This window comes from Salmo salar, chromosome 12, assembly GCF_965601325.2.
Source record: "Salmo salar chromosome 12, fSalSal1, whole genome shotgun sequence".
In the NCBI taxonomy this organism is placed as follows: Eukaryota; Metazoa; Chordata; class Actinopteri; order Salmoniformes; family Salmonidae; genus Salmo; species Salmo salar.
The window spans coordinates 78,738,904-78,755,845 of NC_138302.1; the positions used below are offsets into that span (position 1 = coordinate 78,738,904).

The window sequence follows — 16,942 nt, forward strand, 5'->3', positions numbered from 1 at the left end:
GCAGGGAGAGATGGGAGCTGGCAATACAGCTGACGGACTGGCAAAGGCCTCCTGCTATTATCCAAGCACAAGCCTCTGACTCCCTTAGGAGTTTCCCCCTGCTTTGCCTTCGCAGGCAGAATGTCCCAGAGGTGACAATGAGGCGCAGGGCGACTGATAGTGACGGTAATTAAAAGGGTTGATTAAAGTGACGGAAGGCAGACATCCAGGGAGAAAACAAGGTTCAGGAGAGAGAGGGAGCGAGAGCGGTAGAACAGGAATCATGTTAGATCACTTCTCGAGTTAACAGGAGAGCCAGATAAATACCTTTCTCCGCAAGTCACTTCAATTGGGGCAAAATCTCTAGAGGGCTGCCATCATAGAAAACCTGGAAAACTGTAATTCTGCGGGAATGATGGTTGCCCATTCGATTCAATGCCCAAGAGGTAAAGCTGGAAGTAACAATCTAAATCTGAATATTTGAAGGTGAAGTTTGTCTATTGCATTTGACTTTCACAAACAGTCACTACCAGCAGTCTAATAACTCAATTTAAGTTCAAATGTGTAGATGAAAATGCAAAAGCAACAAAGAGCACAACTGGATCTAGGGACAAATAGGCTATCGGTAAAGAGAAGTCCTGGTGTTCGCTGCCCAGATATCTTGTTTATTACCACTGGCCAATACTTCCCAAAGAGACATCAGAACCAGATGATCACTTCACAGCCAAACCTGCAGGGAAAACTAAATGAACTCCTGGAGGTTTTTCAACTTAAACCCCTGGCCTCACACATGCAGTGACCTGAGGAAGCCTCACTCTACAAAATCCAGCACTTTTATACATTAGTCTAGCCGTCTAGTACCACTCGTCTAATTCGGGCTTGCCCAGAGGGGGTAACAACTCAAAGACCTGAACTTCAATTGCAATAGCATCCGAAAACTGAAGCCAAAAACAAACACATCACTTTTAATGAGGGAGACACACTGGACAGATCTTAGAGTGAAGTTAATTTGACATTGTGTTCTTTACGTCCAAATACAAACTGACATTCATTAAATTCATACAGAGCAGCTAATGTGATAACTCAAAATTAAAATATTTTGTTGATTCTACTGCTTGTAGTAAATACATTAGATAAAAGGAACTGCCAGTTGCTGTATATTTCTACAATGACAGTAAGTGCTTTGTGAGATTCCTCTTGGCACACAAAGCATTATGATGCATTTCCATATTTATCTCTCTGTACATATGCCCTAGCATACACAATGGTAGCACGACAGAAAGACAACAGCATTTAACCATTTGTACATGACAAGGTTTTGACAGATGGAAGGAGAAGTAACAGCAGGATAACTTTTTGATTTGAACCAACAGAACACAACCCAAGGCAGCATGAGTCACGTTGGATAGTGGATCACGTTGATCCAACTTCCAGTCACATGAATGATGAAGGTTGTTTCGTAAACATCTCAGTTGATTAAAACCTTGTTCCTATACTAGCTGTGAATGGGAATCCACACATTCGCACCCAAGAATCAGAGCACAAGACTGAGGACAGACAGTCTAATGTGTTGTGTGTCCTTTACTTCAAAACTACTGTAGAAAAGCTGTAGATTCAGAAAGTAGCCCCCCAGAATCTACTTGCATTATAATCCAATTCATCTAATTAATAACGATGTTCTCGCTTTTTTCCTTGTGACCAAATATAAGTAATGTGCACATGTGTACATGCTAGACAGGCTCCATTGTATTTATAGCTTCTGGTTAGGTGTTTCTGACGCGATATAAAGACGTGGTATTTACTGGGGCTAATATTTTTCTATCATTGCTCACGGCACCATGCATATCCACCAGCTGCTGGAGATAATGCACAAATATGATAACAGATCAATTCCCCGCCATAAATTCCCAAGGGACGGACGGCCTGAGCTAGGAAGTTGCAATGGACTGAGACACCAACACACATAACATAATTGAGGTAGGAGAGGCAGAGTGAGAACAATGCGAAGAGCATTAAAAAGCCTAATAGTTTCAAAATTGGCCGTCATAAATGTCATTATTTCTTTCCTAATGAATGACAATTGGTATTCTGCTCTCGCTGTCTGTGAACCAACACTGACATTTGAGCTATAGGGCTTTTAAGCCTACTTGGAAACCTGGGATAGTAGGCTACATATTGAAAATGCAGACTATTGTCAATTTAAGTCACTTCATGTCAAAGCGGGTGAGAAGCATCCAGCTGCAAATGTTGTGTTTTGAGGGCACCTAGTCTGCTAATGTCAAAGCGCACGCGCTCTAACACGCTGGGCCAGAGGTATAATATGTATATTTTGTGGGTGATTATTTGTGAGTAGTGTTTGTTTCTCCTCTGCATCACGGTTTGTTATTTCATAGATTTCAGTTATTTGATGTATTGCATAGTTTTCACGGATTACATAAATATGTGGAACGAAAATCATGGCTTTAGAAGCTTCTGATAGGCTAATTGACATAATTTGAGTCAATTGGAGGTGTACCTGTGGATGTATTTCAAGGCCTACCTTCAAACTCAGTGCCTCTTTGCTTAACATCATGGGAAAATGAAAAGGAAATCAGCCAAGACCTCAGAAAATAATTGTAGACCTCCACAAGTCTGGTTCATCCTTGGGAGCAATTTCCAAATGCCTGAAGGTACCACGTTCATCTGTACAAACAATAGTACGCAAGTATAAACACCATGGGACCACACAGCCGTCATACCGCTCAGGAAGGAGATGCATTCTGTCTCCTAGAGATGAACGTACTTTGGTGCTAAAAGTGCAAATCAATCACAGAACAATAGCAAAGGACCTTGTGAAGATGGTGGAGGAAACCGGTACAAAAGTATCTAAATCCACAGTAAAACAAGTCCTATATCGACATAACCTGAAAGGCCGCTCAGCAAGGAAGAAGCCATTGCTCCAAAACCACCATAAAAAAATCCAGACTATGGTTTGAAACTGCACGTGTCAGAGAAATGTCAGAGAAAAGTCCTCTGGTCTGATGAAACAAAAATAGAACTGTTTGGCCATAAAGACCATCGTTATGTTTGGAGGAAAAAGAGGGATGCTTGCAAGCCGAAGCACGGGGGTGGCAGCATCATGTTGTGGGGGTGCTTTGCTGCAGGAGGGACTGGTGCACTTCACATAATAGCAACATCTTAAGACATCAGTCCGGAAGTTAAAGCTTGGTCACAAATGGGTCTTCCAAATGGACAATGACCCCAAGCATACTTCCCACGGGGGACCAGTACGGAGAAAAAAAAGAAAAAAAATGTATGAAATGTATGCATTCACTACTGTAAGTCGCTATGGATAAGGGCGTCTGCTAAATGATAAAATGTAAAAAATGTAAAAATGTAGAAAAATGGCTTAAGGACAACAAAGTCAAGGTATTGGGTGGCCATCACAAAGCCCTGATCTCGATCCTATAGAAAATTTGTGGGCAGAACTCAAAAAGCGTGTGCGAGCAAGGAGGCCTACAAACTTGACTCAGTTACACCAGCTCTGTCAGGAGGAATCGGCCAAAATTCACCCAACTTATTGTGGGAAGCTTGTGGAAGGCTACCCAAATCATTTGACCCAAGTTAAACAATTTAAAGTCAATGTTACCAAATACGAATTGAGTGTATGTAAACTTCTGACTCACTGGAACTGTGATGAAAGAAATTAAGTGGTAATCCTAACTGACCTAAAACATGGAATTTTATAGGATTAAATGTCAGGAATTGTGAAAAACTGAGTTTAAATGTATTTGGCTAATGTGTTTGTAAACTTCCGACTAGCTGTAGTCCGCACTAGCGCTGGTCCAGGTCAAAGGTTTGGACACACTTACTTACTCATTCAAGGGTTTTTCTTTATTTTTACTATTTTCTACATTGTAGAATAATAGTTAAGACATCAACACTATGAAATAACACATATGGAATTATGTAGTAACCAAAAAAAGTGTTACGCAAATCAATATATATTTGAGATTTGAGATTCTTCAAAGTAGCCACCCTTTGCCTTGATAACAGCTTTGCACACTCTTGGCATTCTCTCAACCAGCTTCATGAGGTAGTCACCTGGAATGCATTTCAATTAACAGGTGTGCTTTGTTAAAATTAAATTTGTGGAATTTCTTTCCATATTGATGCATTTGAGCCAATCAGTTGTGTTGTGACAAGGTAGTGGTGGTATACAGAAGATAGCCCCATTTGGTAAAAGACCAAGTCCATATTATGGCAAGAACAGCTCAAATAAGCAAAGAGAAACGACAGTCCATCATTACTTTAAGACATGAAGGTCAGTCAATACGGACATTTTCAAGAACTTTGAAAGTTTCTTCAAGTGCAGTCACAAAAACCATCAAGCTCTATGATGAAACTGGCTCTCATGAGGACCGCTAAAGGAAAGGAGGATAATTTCATTAGAGTTAACTGCACCATAGATTGCAGCCCAAATAAATGCTTCACAGAGTTCAAGTAACAGACACATCTCAACATCAACTGTTCAGAGGAGACTGCGTGAAACAGGCCTTCATTGTCGAATTGCTGCAAAGTGACAACAACTAAAGGACACCAATAGTAAGAAGAGACTTGCTTGGGGAAAGAAACACAAGCAATTGACATTAGACCGGTGAAAATCTGGCCTTTGGTCTGATGAGTCCATGCGGATGATCTCCGCATGTGTGGTTCTCACTGTGAAGTATGGAGGAGGAGGTGTGATGGCACTTTGCTGGTGACACTGTCAGGGATTTATTTAGAATTCAAGGCACACTTAACCAGCATGGCTAACACAGCATTCTGCAGCGACACCATCCCATCTGGTTTACGCTTAGTGGGACTATCATTTGTTTTTTAACAGGACAATGACCCAACACACCTCCAGGCTGTGTAAGGGCTATTTGACCAAGAATGAGAGTGGTGGAGTGCTGCATCAGATGACCTGGCCTCCACAAGCACCCAACCTCAACCCAATTGAAATGGTTTGGGATGAGTTGGACCGCAGAGTGAAGGAAAAGCAGCCAACAAGTGCTCAGCATATGTGGGCCAAAAAACCTTTTGGATCCCTTTTTCTAATAATGTAGGCAACTATTGTGTAGGCACCTTTTTCTAAGTAGCCGTAGGATATATGGCAGGGGTATAAACAACCCTGTTCTTGGAGTGCCACAGGCACTCCTACTCCTATAATCATGCAGTAGCCACACAGAATGTAATGTTTCTGCATTGCTGTGACTGCTTTAATTTGAGAATTATTCAAAACATGTAATTATTGGAATATACAGTAATGCATAGCCTTGAGCAGGGGTATTCCAATCTTACCCAACAAGGTCCGGATTACTGCTGGTTCTGTTCTACCTGATAATTAATTGCACCCACCTGGTGTCCCAGGTTTAAAACAGTCCCTAATTAGAGGTGAAGAATGATTTGGTAACCATGGTCCAGAGTTTAATTTTCGGGGCCTACAGTGCCTAAACATTTGTAATTATGTAGGCTATAGGTCTACAGCACAGAGTGTAAGTGAGAGACAAAATAAAAACAATGCAGGCAGACATTAACACTTGTAAGCACATCTGTGTCAATTTCTCATAGTGTTTCTGTGAATGGTAATGAGACACATAAGAGATCCCTAGGGGTAGTGTGTAGTAACACAGTAGAGACGCCAATTCCCATCACTGGTGGCTTTGGGTGGCTAAGCTCTTTGTCAAAGGATTGAAGCAGCACATTTCCAGAGAGGATAAAGGAGATTGAAAGGTGAAATTAGAAGGTGAAATTGAACACATATCTCATTTCTGGAAGGGTGATCCTTTTACTTAGTGGTAAGGCAAAGAATATATCTAAAAGTGGCTGACACACATCTCCAGAATTCAGTTCAGTTGTAGGCCTACCTGGTTTAAAGGATTGACCAACAATCGTTCATATCCCCAGGCAAGATGACTAACAAAAAAACAAGGAGCCCCATCATTGCTCAGACAGATCATTGCTCAACTCTCCTTTTGCTCATCCTACTATCTATCTCTTTTCCCACCCACCCACTTCCCTCACTTATTTTTCCCCATCCCCCTTCCCCCACCTCTAAATGTTTTCTTTTCCCCCGCTTCCCCAAATCAGATATGACCAATTATCTTACAGTATCAGATTGCTGTTGTGCCCAATCAGATCAAGTAACATTTTTGCTCGCATTGAATGGGATTAAGAGTGAAAGAGACTGAAGAGATGCCAACTGGTTAATGTGATTGGGAATGAAGGCCTTTGTCTCCAATCGGATTAACAGCAGAAATACAGAGTGGGGATAAATGTCATCCACTGGGCACCATGCGTTGGAGCTCCGCTCCTTTGTTGCTCTGCCATTGACGTTGACGTACACTAAGCCCCATGTTGAGACATGACCAGAAACAACACTAACAGGATAGGCAGTGTTGAAGGGCATCACAATAAGCATAGGGGATGATACATTTAAAGGCTTCTACCATGCAACAGCACATATATTGACTTACAATAATCAAAAGGTCATGAATGACTTGATTTATGCTCATTACATTTTTGCTGTCATTAACCAGGTTTCCATCCAACCTTTTTAAGCGAGTAATGTACACATTGCATAAAAAATTTCAGCAAATTTGTCAGCAAACTTTCCAAATGTCTATAAAACAAATACGCTAGGTGGGATCTTTTTGTGTCTGTAACATTAATTGCACAATTCTGCACAAATATTGATATAATAACAATCATATGGAAGTAAACTTGGAGTCACATGATGATATGTTGTGTGGTCCACCCAGTACGACTCATTGGGAAATAATGCAGTTTATTAGGCTACAGATAAGTTATGATGAACTTTACAAGGTTGTGAAAGTGCACGCGGTGATTGATGCTCCTCTCCAATAAATATCAAGATTCTTATTATGGAGACATGATGATCGATGCTTGGCTGCCTTTTGACAAATAATCTCGCTCTTCTGTCCAAAATAATCTCATCACGTAGGCTTTTTTACGCACACTGTATGTCAAGCTGTTGGCTAGAGCGCACATGCCAAGACCAGAGTGGGCACATGCGCAATATAACGCACCATTTTTTTGTTGACAAAACCATCAGTAGAGTTGGAAATGCGATGGAAACCCATTAAAAAATGTTTTATTCGGTACATGGGAATTTAACCGCAAAAGGTATTTTGTGGGTCTTCTGAGTGGCACAGCGGTCTAAGGCACTGCATCGCAGTGCTAGAGTCGTCACTACAGATCCAGGTTCGATCCCGGGCTGTGTCGCGAACGGGAGACCCATGAGGCGATGCACAATTGGCCCAGTGTCGTCCGGGTTAGGGGGAGGGTTTGGCCGGCTGGGATGTCCTTGTCCCATCGCACTCTAGCGACTCCTTGTGGCTGACGGGCGCATGCAGGTTGACTTCGATTCCCAGCTGTACGGTGTTTCCTCTAACACATTGGTGCGGCTGGCTTCCAGGTTAAGCGAGCAGTGTGTCAAGAAGCAGTGCGGCTTGGCGGCGTCATGTTTCAGTGGACGCATGGCTCTCGACCTTCCCCTCTCCCGAGTCCGTACGGGAGTTGCAGCGATGGGACAAGACTGTAACTACCAATTGGATATCACAAAATTGGGGAGAAAAAGGGGTAAAAAGTACATACAGTGGGGGGAAAAGTATTTGATCCCCTGCTGATTTTGTATGTTTGCCCACTTACAAAGAAATGATCAGTCTATAATTTTAATAGTAGGTTTATTTGAACAGTGAGAGACAGAATAACAACAAAAAACTCCAGAAAAACGCATGTCAAAAATGTTATCAAATGATTTGCATTTTAATGAGGGAAATAAGTATTTGACCCCTCTACAAAACATGACTTAGTACTTGGTGGCAAAACCCTTGTTGGCAATCACAGAGGTCAGACGTTTCTTGTAGTTGGCCACCAGGTTTGCACATATCTCAGGAGGTATTTTGTCCCACTCCTCTTTGCAGATCTTCTCCAAGTCATTAAGGTTTCGAGGTTGACGTTTGGCTACTCAAACCTTCAGCTCCCTCCACAGATTTTCTATGGGATTAAGGTCTGGAGACTGGCTAGGCCACTCCAGGACCTTAATGTGCTTCTTCTTGAGCCACTCCTTTGTTGCCTTTGCCGTGTGTTTTGGGTCATTGTCATGCTGGAATACCCATCCACGACCCATTTTCAATGCCCTGGCTGAGGGAAGGAGGTTCTCACCCAAGATTTGACGGTACATGGCCCCGTAAATCGTCCCTTTGATGCAGTGAAGTTGTCCTGTCCCCTTAGCAGAAAAACACCCCCAAAGTATAATGTTTCCACCTCTATGTTTGACGGTGGAGATGGTGTTCTTGGGGTCATAGGCAGCATTCCTCCTCCTCAAAACACAGCGAGTTGAGTTGATGTCAAAGAGCTCCATTTTGGTCTCATCTGACCACAACACTTTCACCAGTTGAGTCATTCAGATGTTCATTGGCAAACTTCAGACGGGCATGTATATGTATTCTTGAGCAGGGGGACCTTGCGGGCGCTGCAGGATTTCAGTCCTTCACGGCGTAGTGTGTTACCAATTGTTTTCTTGGTGACTATGGTCCCAGCTGTCTTGAGATCATTGACAAGATCCTCCCGTGTAGTTCTGGGCTGATTTCTCACCGTTCTCATGATCATTGCAACTCCATGAGGTGAGATCTGCATGGAGCCCCAGGCCGAGGGATATTGACAGTTCTTTTGTGTTTCTTCCATTTGCGAATAATCGCACCAGCTGCTGTCACCTTCTCACCAAGCTGCTTGGCGATGGTCTTGAAGCCCATTCCAGCCTTGTGTAGGTCTACAATTTTGTCCCTGACATCCTTGGAGAGCTCTTTGGTCTTGGCCATGGTGGAGAGTTTGGAATCTGATTGATTGCTTCTGTGGACAGGTGTCTTTTTTACAGGTAACAAGCTGCGGTTAGGAGCACTCCCTTTAAGAGTGTGCTCCTAATCTCAGCTCATTACCTGTATAAAAGACACCTGGGAGCCAGAAATCTTTCTGATTGAGAGGGGGTCAAATACTTATTTCCCTCATTAAAATGCAAATCAATTTATAACATTTCTGACATGCTTTTTTTCTGGATATTTTTGTTGTTATTCTGTCTCTCACTGTTCAAATAAACCTACCATTACAATTATAGACTGATCCTTTCTTTGTCAGTGGGCAAACGTACAAAATCAGCAGGGGATCAAATACTTTTTTCCCCCACTGTATATATATATATTTTTTATGTACACTGTCATTACGCACAGCCTTTTATTCACAACAGGTCAATTTGATGGAAACCCATCTCTGGCAAAATGCAGATTTTGTTTTTATGCAGATTTTTGAATATTCGCATGAAAATCTGTCACTAATTGGATGGAAACCTAGCTACAGTAGTGAGGTCATCCCCTATAGCATGTCACCATCTTAATTCATGTATTTATAGACACAACAAAATGTATTGCCATTTTACATAACAGCTGTCCTTTCCCTCTGCACTGCAGACTGTCCAAGAGTTTAGTCAGATACTGTACACTGTGTGCTTGTCTTGTTTAATCATACTTACCTGTCTATAAATGTACCTGGACTGCAGAGCAGATCACAACTTTTAGACTTGATGCAGTGTGAACTCCTCTCTGATCTTCTACGGTACCTCACTTTTCTTTACCTGCAGGGGCAGAGATCAGTACGGACATGAGGCTCCATGTAAATCGAAGAGAAATGCAAAGAGAAGTGGAGAGTTGATATTCTGCTGAGGGTCTGGGCACCTTCCACCGCACTATGGTGGTGACCTTTACGACCTCTCTTTGAAAATCATTCGGCAGGTCTTCTCTCTGCAGCCCTCACACACACAGCCTGACCTCAGAGTGCACACACGCACACACGCGCACACACACACACACACACACACACACCTGAGGAGCCATTGGTTCTGTCAGCATCACCACTCTCTCTATTCCTCCTGCTCTTCTTTTAGGAAAGTATCAAGGACTCAAGGAACAGTCAGAGATGACTGGATGAACTCGGTGTGTTTTTGTAGGTCACTTGACTTTCAATGTGGGAGAACACTGACCTGAATACAGTACAAGGTTGCTTTATAAGACAATGTGAACATGTAATTTTGTTATGACTTTAGGAAGTGAGAGTCATGCTTGTATTCATATCCCACTTCCAGAACTACATTGTGTAACACTGCTATATAACACTAAATGAATGTCAATGAGGACAGGAATACATCCTGGAGCATGGCTGTTATATACAGTACTTTACCTAAATGCTTTTTTAAGTGATTTTCAAATCCTAATTAGAACTTGCTAAATAGATATAGTCCTGTGCATTCTCTACATGATACAATAGCCTCTGTGTGTGTTAGATGGGCACAATTAATGATGCACACAACACACTGAACAACACGATACACGGTGGACATGCTGGGGAAATACAGGATAGAGAAATTAACACAGGTCTATGGCTGTTTAATTCAACATTAAGCAAAGAGAATCCAATCAATGAAGTATTGCTGTGGTATGAATAAACAGTGTATCATTGAAGCCAGTTCTCTTGCATTATGCATCCCTGTCCACAAATCTCCAAATGAAGTTTGGAACCAGGGAAAGCTGCGGACAAGTATCACTGATATATTCATCCACACTGGTTTTATTGTATGTTAAAGTGCTATTGTGAAGACAAACTAGAGGGATGTATGGAGAGCCAGGAACATCAAAAGGATGCTTAAAGGAAAGCTCAACTCAAAAACTATATATTTTTTCATTAGTCCACTGTTGATACAGTCCAAAAATGTTTTGCATGTCAGCAGTCAAGTTCTCAAGATATTGGACTTTCAAGAAGCAAAGTGTCACCAACATGTTGTATCATAATGACTTTTCCTTTAAGTAGGAAGTATTGAAGATATACAGTAGAAGGCTGCATGCAGTAGCATGTATAATTATTGCACTGTCTTGTGATTAAGGTGGGCGAAGTGTGTGTATGATTCATCAAGAATAATTCAAACCAAGCACATCCAAATCTGGGAGAGCACCTGGCACATACTGCCATGGACCCTTTCTTTTGCATCGGTTTCAGGTTAGGGTTCAAATAACTTGCAGCTCCAAGTAGGTGTACTGTTTAGTTCAGCAGGGGTTCATAGGAGTAGGTGTACTGCTTAGTTCAGCAGGGGTTCATAGGAGTAGGTGTCCTGTGAGTGTTAGACAAGAAGATTTCTCTGTTTATTTCATTATTTATTTTTGCAGAGGAGACAGATGGTCCACATTACAAGGAGGAGCCATGTGACATCCCTAAACAGCACCACTGAGAACCAGATCATTAAAATGTATTTAATCAAATTCGGCATATTAAAAAATCCATCTGGTCACTTCTGGACTCCCACTGTTCCCACAACCTCCACCTCTGGATGGTCTGAGAAGACTAACGGAGGGTCAGAGGGTGTGAAGTGTCTGAAGTGTCTAGTACATCAGATGTAGTCAATGTAGTTGAAACTTAGTTAAGGTTAAAGCATAGTTCAAGCAATTACATACAGTGCATTTGGAAAGTATTCATTTTGTTACATTACAGTCTTATTCTAAAATTGATTAAATTAGCACACAGCCAATACAATGCAGGAGTGGTTTTGGGACAAGTCTCTGAATGTCCTTGAGTGGCCCAGTCAGAGCCCGGACATGAACCCGATCTAACAATTCTGGAGAGACCTGAAAAAGCTGTGCAGCAACTCTCCTCATCCAACCTAACAGAGCTTGAGAGGATCTGCAGAGAATGAGAGAAACTCCCAAAATACAGGTGTGCCAAGCTTGTAGCGTCATACCCAAGAAGACTCAAGGCTGTAATTGCCGTCAAAAGTGTTTCAACAAAGTCCTGAGTAAAGGGTCTGAATACTTATGTAAATGTGATATTTCTGTTTTTTATTTGTTAATAAATGAGCAAAAAAATCAAAAAATCTGTTTCAGCTTTGTCATTATGAAGTATTGTGTGCAGATTGATGAGGGGGAAAACTATTAATCTATTTAATCCACGTTATAATAAGGCTGCAATGTAACAAAATGTGAAACAATTCAAGGGGTCTGATTACTTTCCGAATACACTATAGATTTGTAGTGTACCATGCAAATAGGTATAAATTGGCTAAAAAGAGTTTACATTAAAGCTGTTATAGCACTGTTATGGCTGCTGTTATATATTCTGTTATAGCTGTTCCTGAGTTGTATAAGGTCATTTGTAAACAAATTCATAAGCCCAGTATTTCTGACTAATTTCATCAAACAGTAATTCCAGAGTGAGAGCAGGATTCAACATACTTAATCGAGCTTTATTGCAAATCTAATGTTTGCACTAAATATACATTTGTACAGACAAACTGAAAACAGGTTTCAGTTGTAATAACTAGGCCTACTTGTACTGTGTTAGAACTATACATATATGGTCTATATCCAAGCTGTATCACAACCGGCCGTGATTGGGAGTCCCATAGGGCGGCGCACAAATGGCCCAGCGTCGTCCGGGTTTGGCCGGTGTAGGCCATCATTGTAAATAATAATTTGTTCTTAAATGACTTGCATAGTTAAAGGTTAAATGAAAAATACTTTGTAAGGACAGGATACAGTATGTTATGTAGGGATAGGCCATGCCTAGGTCACTAAGTTCATTGGGTTTCTTTTGTAAAGACTAAGCTTTATTTACGAATGACACCGCCTCACAACACAACGTCTACATCAGTCAGTCACACCCAGTAAAATACAATACAATCATTAATGTCCAAGCGTGTAGACTTCAGAATTATCTCTTGACTCTTCCCATACACTGAATGGTGGGACTGTGCCGCTGTTACACTGTCACTTTGTTTTCACGATCGTTAAAATGTGTACATCCCCAGGGTTTGACGCTGAACGAGAGTGAGAAGCCAACTGGGCCTTTTTGAGGAGTTTAGACTGAAAGTGAAGAAGATGAGAGGGATTTAGTGTTTTTCTGGTTATTCATCATGGGAAAAGTATAGGCTAATATGGCCAGAACAGATCTTCAATCATCCATATTGGAACATTATATAACCATACATGCTGATAGACTAAAAGCAGGCATAGTTCTGGTGGATCTTTATGATTAAAAGGCCCTTATTGCAGCTGTCAGTCACCAGCATAGTTGAAGGAGACACAAGCCCCAGTGTAAAAATTAAACAAAAAAAGACAGTAATGACAATGGTAACAGCATCAGACTATTATTAGGTTAAAATAAGAATAATTCATGAAGTTGAGTTAAATACAAAAAAACGGCAATATCTAATAGACCTACTTATTGTCTATTAATTTCCGTTGTATAATCCCCGTCTGCAATTTCATGTTGGATCTTTACATAACACGACATGCCCATGAAACGTAACTCTCTGAAAAACTGTTTGGCACATTATTTCGCGCTAAAAATGTGTCTAAAATGAACAGTTCCGTAATGAAACAATGTTAAAGAGACCACCGCGTAGCGTGGACAAGGCAAAGCTCCATTCTATTAGGTTTAACTAGATAAAAACGCATCCGTGTTTTGAACGCAAGTAGTTTGCTTTCGCTCACAGCGAAATATTATGTAGGTCTATTTTCCGCAATTAGGTTGTCGGATCTTTGAACTGACTGGTGACTGTAGCCTAATGCACATTCATTGACATGTTTCCTATCAAATAAACATTATAAACGTCGAGAAAAATAAAATATTTTAGCTAATCATCTTCATTCGCTTAAAATTCTTAAATCAATACATTCAACCAATACAGCTAAAACGTATAACAATATAGCTGCTTTATTTCGTCCTCGTTGCATGAAATGAAAATGACAGGAGCACTCACCTTCCGTGTCTGAGACAGTCTTGATAACCCGAATGATCTATGGGTAGTGTAGTTCTGGTGATGCACAATGGTGCTGGAAGTGCCTCTCTAACATGTTAATGTGACTACAAGTTCCACAATGAGTGTAGCCACATGCGCTTGTATGTACGTTCTGAATCCCTAAAACGTCATACATTGGGCACGTTTGAGCGGATCCCTTTTGTCAAGTCGGTGACCAACCTTTCAAAGAGGGTAGCATTATGGGGGAAAAAATGTCCGACTTGCGCCTACATGTCGACTGCATGACCTTTACAAAATTAATGTGATCAAAGGTCATGAAGTTTTGACTGCAAGTTCTGCTGTTGCTCTTCACCAACTTCATCCTACAGCCATCGCCTGCAATGTGTGAAGCTCTATTGTCAACCAATCACAAGTATGGGTAGCTGCAGCCCAATATGGCGACCGGAGTATTGGGGAGTGGGTGTGTCGGAAGGAGTGGGTGTATGGAAAGCGATTCAGATAATTGGGCAGATTTGTTGGCACTCAAGAACGTTTTGCTTGGCTGATTGGGCTGCACTACGAGTCGATAGTAAGCCGGCGACCAGTGCTGAGTGTTGTGCCTGCCGACTTGAAGTGCTTCCTAATGGGTATCATGGTTGTGTCGTCGGCGGTAGATATTGTGGCGATGTTTTTCTCTCACATTATTTTATTTCAAGTAGGATAGCAGCCTACACAAGAAATAACTCATATTTATAACCATCTAGACGTCACACTGATACATATATCCTGGACTAACTGGTGCCCCCGGACATTGACTCTGTACCAGTACGCCCCCTATATAGCCTCCCTACTGTTATTTTACTGCTGCTCTTTAATTACTTGTTTAATATATATCTAATCATGTATTTTTTACTTAACACTTATTTTTCTTAAAACTGCATTGTTGGTTAATGGCTTGTAAGTAAGCATTTCACTGTAAGGTGAAATACCTGCTGTATTCGTGCATGTGACAAATACAATTTGATTTGATTTATATACAGTCTACTACTCAATGGGGAGGGCATGAACGCAACAACACCGGGACACAGTGCCCCTTGCTCCCCGTTGACAAGCACTACTGTCCAGCAACCGGAACTAGTAGCCAATATCAGGGTGACAGTCACAGTAAGCACACGCATACAACGCATGAAGCAACAGTACACCCATCATCAATACTTTTAATAAAACAAACAATCAACAGTTTTAAAACTGAACATTTACAATTATTTGTGTAAAACTAACAGTGAAATACGACTCAGACTCATCCTCTATCTTAAAAACATCAGTCCAAACTCTCGCGGTACAGTAGCTCAATGTAATAGTTATATGGTAAGAAACGGAAGACAAAAACACAGCTCAATCAAAAACGTCTAACCTAATAGCAGAGCGCTTTCGACACAACTCCTTTCCACACACACGCTACCTTCCTTTCAACACACCCACTTCTTTGCACACACCCACTACTTTCTTTTCAACACACCCACACTCCGGTCGGCATACTGGGATGCTGCTACCCCCTTCTCACCAATCATTAGGGTGTTTTTGTTTCACCCATGCGAATGTGACCATAGATATGACTGAAATAGGAACCAACAATACCGCGATTCATGTATTACAGTGAATATATATACAAATGAATGTGACATTTGAGGCTCTCTCTCACTAATTGATTGTACAATGTACACATAAGATTTCAGTTTGTGGGTGTGTGATATTGGGGGTTGGAGATGTTTATTTTTTACATTATAAAGAAAAATATATAAACAATGGCCACACTGCCATGTTGATCTGAAATTTGCTGTTGGAAAACTACATTAGTTGTCACGTATTTCATAGTGGAGAGAAAAGGACCAAGGCGCAGCGGGTATGTGGATACTCATTCTTTTAATTGGAAAATGAAAAGCATCCACAGGGAAAAACAAAACAATAAACGGTACTCACGATCAACAACAGTTTTGCAGGCTATCCAAAAATGCAGTGCAAGAACAATCTCCCACAAATACACAGACAAACACACCCAACTAATATAGGACTTCCAATCAAAGGCAACACCACACAGCTGCCTTCAATTGGAAGTCCACCCCAATTAACTCAACATAGAAATAGATCAACCAGACTACACATAGAAATACATCAACATCGACTATAACTCAAAACCCGGAAATAATAAATCAAACGCCCTCCTAACTAACACACCACCCTGAACCACATAAAACAAATACCCTCTGCCAAGTCCTGACCAAACTAAAATGACAATTAACCCTTATACTGGCCAGGACGTGACATTAGTGTTCAACTTTCGGCTGTTGCAGATGCACCTCCCCTGACTTCACTCCTCGACTTTTGTCTAAAGTCAGTTACTTAAGCCTTACCAATCAAACACACCCATAGACTATTCAAAATGTATCCTAACAGTACTATTCTATAATGATATTGAGAAGACCTACATTATTTTACAAATTGATTGTTTTACAAATTCCCAATTCATTGTAGGCTAATTGTAGGTAACGTTTGAACTACAGTATGTAGGCTTTACTGTAGGTCTTTATGTACCTTTTTAAAACTGGAAATGGGATATATTGTTGATATGGATGATCCTTCCTGATGATTAGTTAGATGAGTAGCATGATAATTCAAAAGAGGTTTATTATTAGAAGACATATTATGACTGATATCTGCTGAAAGTATTTTAATTCACTACCACTAATATCCGATTAACACAGAACATTACCTGGTAAACAGCAAGGTAGACGAGAGATAACCAGGGAAGAGCCAGTCAGTAGAATGTAATATAGAATGTGAACCATTCTTCAAGGCCTATAATTCAACATTACAGCACTACTAATTAAACACTCAGTTAAACTGACAGACCAGGGTGATTTTGGGCTAATCTACATAGGTGAAAGAGTGAGTGTATTAGCAGCTGCAAAGTTTATGAAGCTTTTTATGTGGGTTTTAAATTGGTTGTTAGAAGACTAACCAAAAAATGCTTCATTGTCCATCAGATGCCACTCAGCGGAATACTTTTTGTCATAAAAGTCACAGTTTGGTTGAGTCTACTGTGTGCAGTTGATTGAGAATACATTTATTGATTCACTGGTATAG

At 40.9% G+C, this 16,942-nt stretch overlaps 1 protein-coding gene across 1 annotated transcript in view; it reads right to left on the reverse strand.

The window, feature by feature from the left end:
* The window catches only part of fhit (fragile histidine triad diadenosine triphosphatase), a 131,817-nt gene extending 117,986 nt beyond the window's left edge, over window positions 1-13,831 (reverse strand). Inside the window, 2 exon segments of the mRNA NM_001141592.2 lie at window positions 9,564-9,649; window positions 13,820-13,831. The gene's annotated coding sequence lies outside the window, so the exon portion shown is untranslated.
* Between the last annotated feature and the right edge of the window lie 3,111 nt (window positions 13,832-16,942).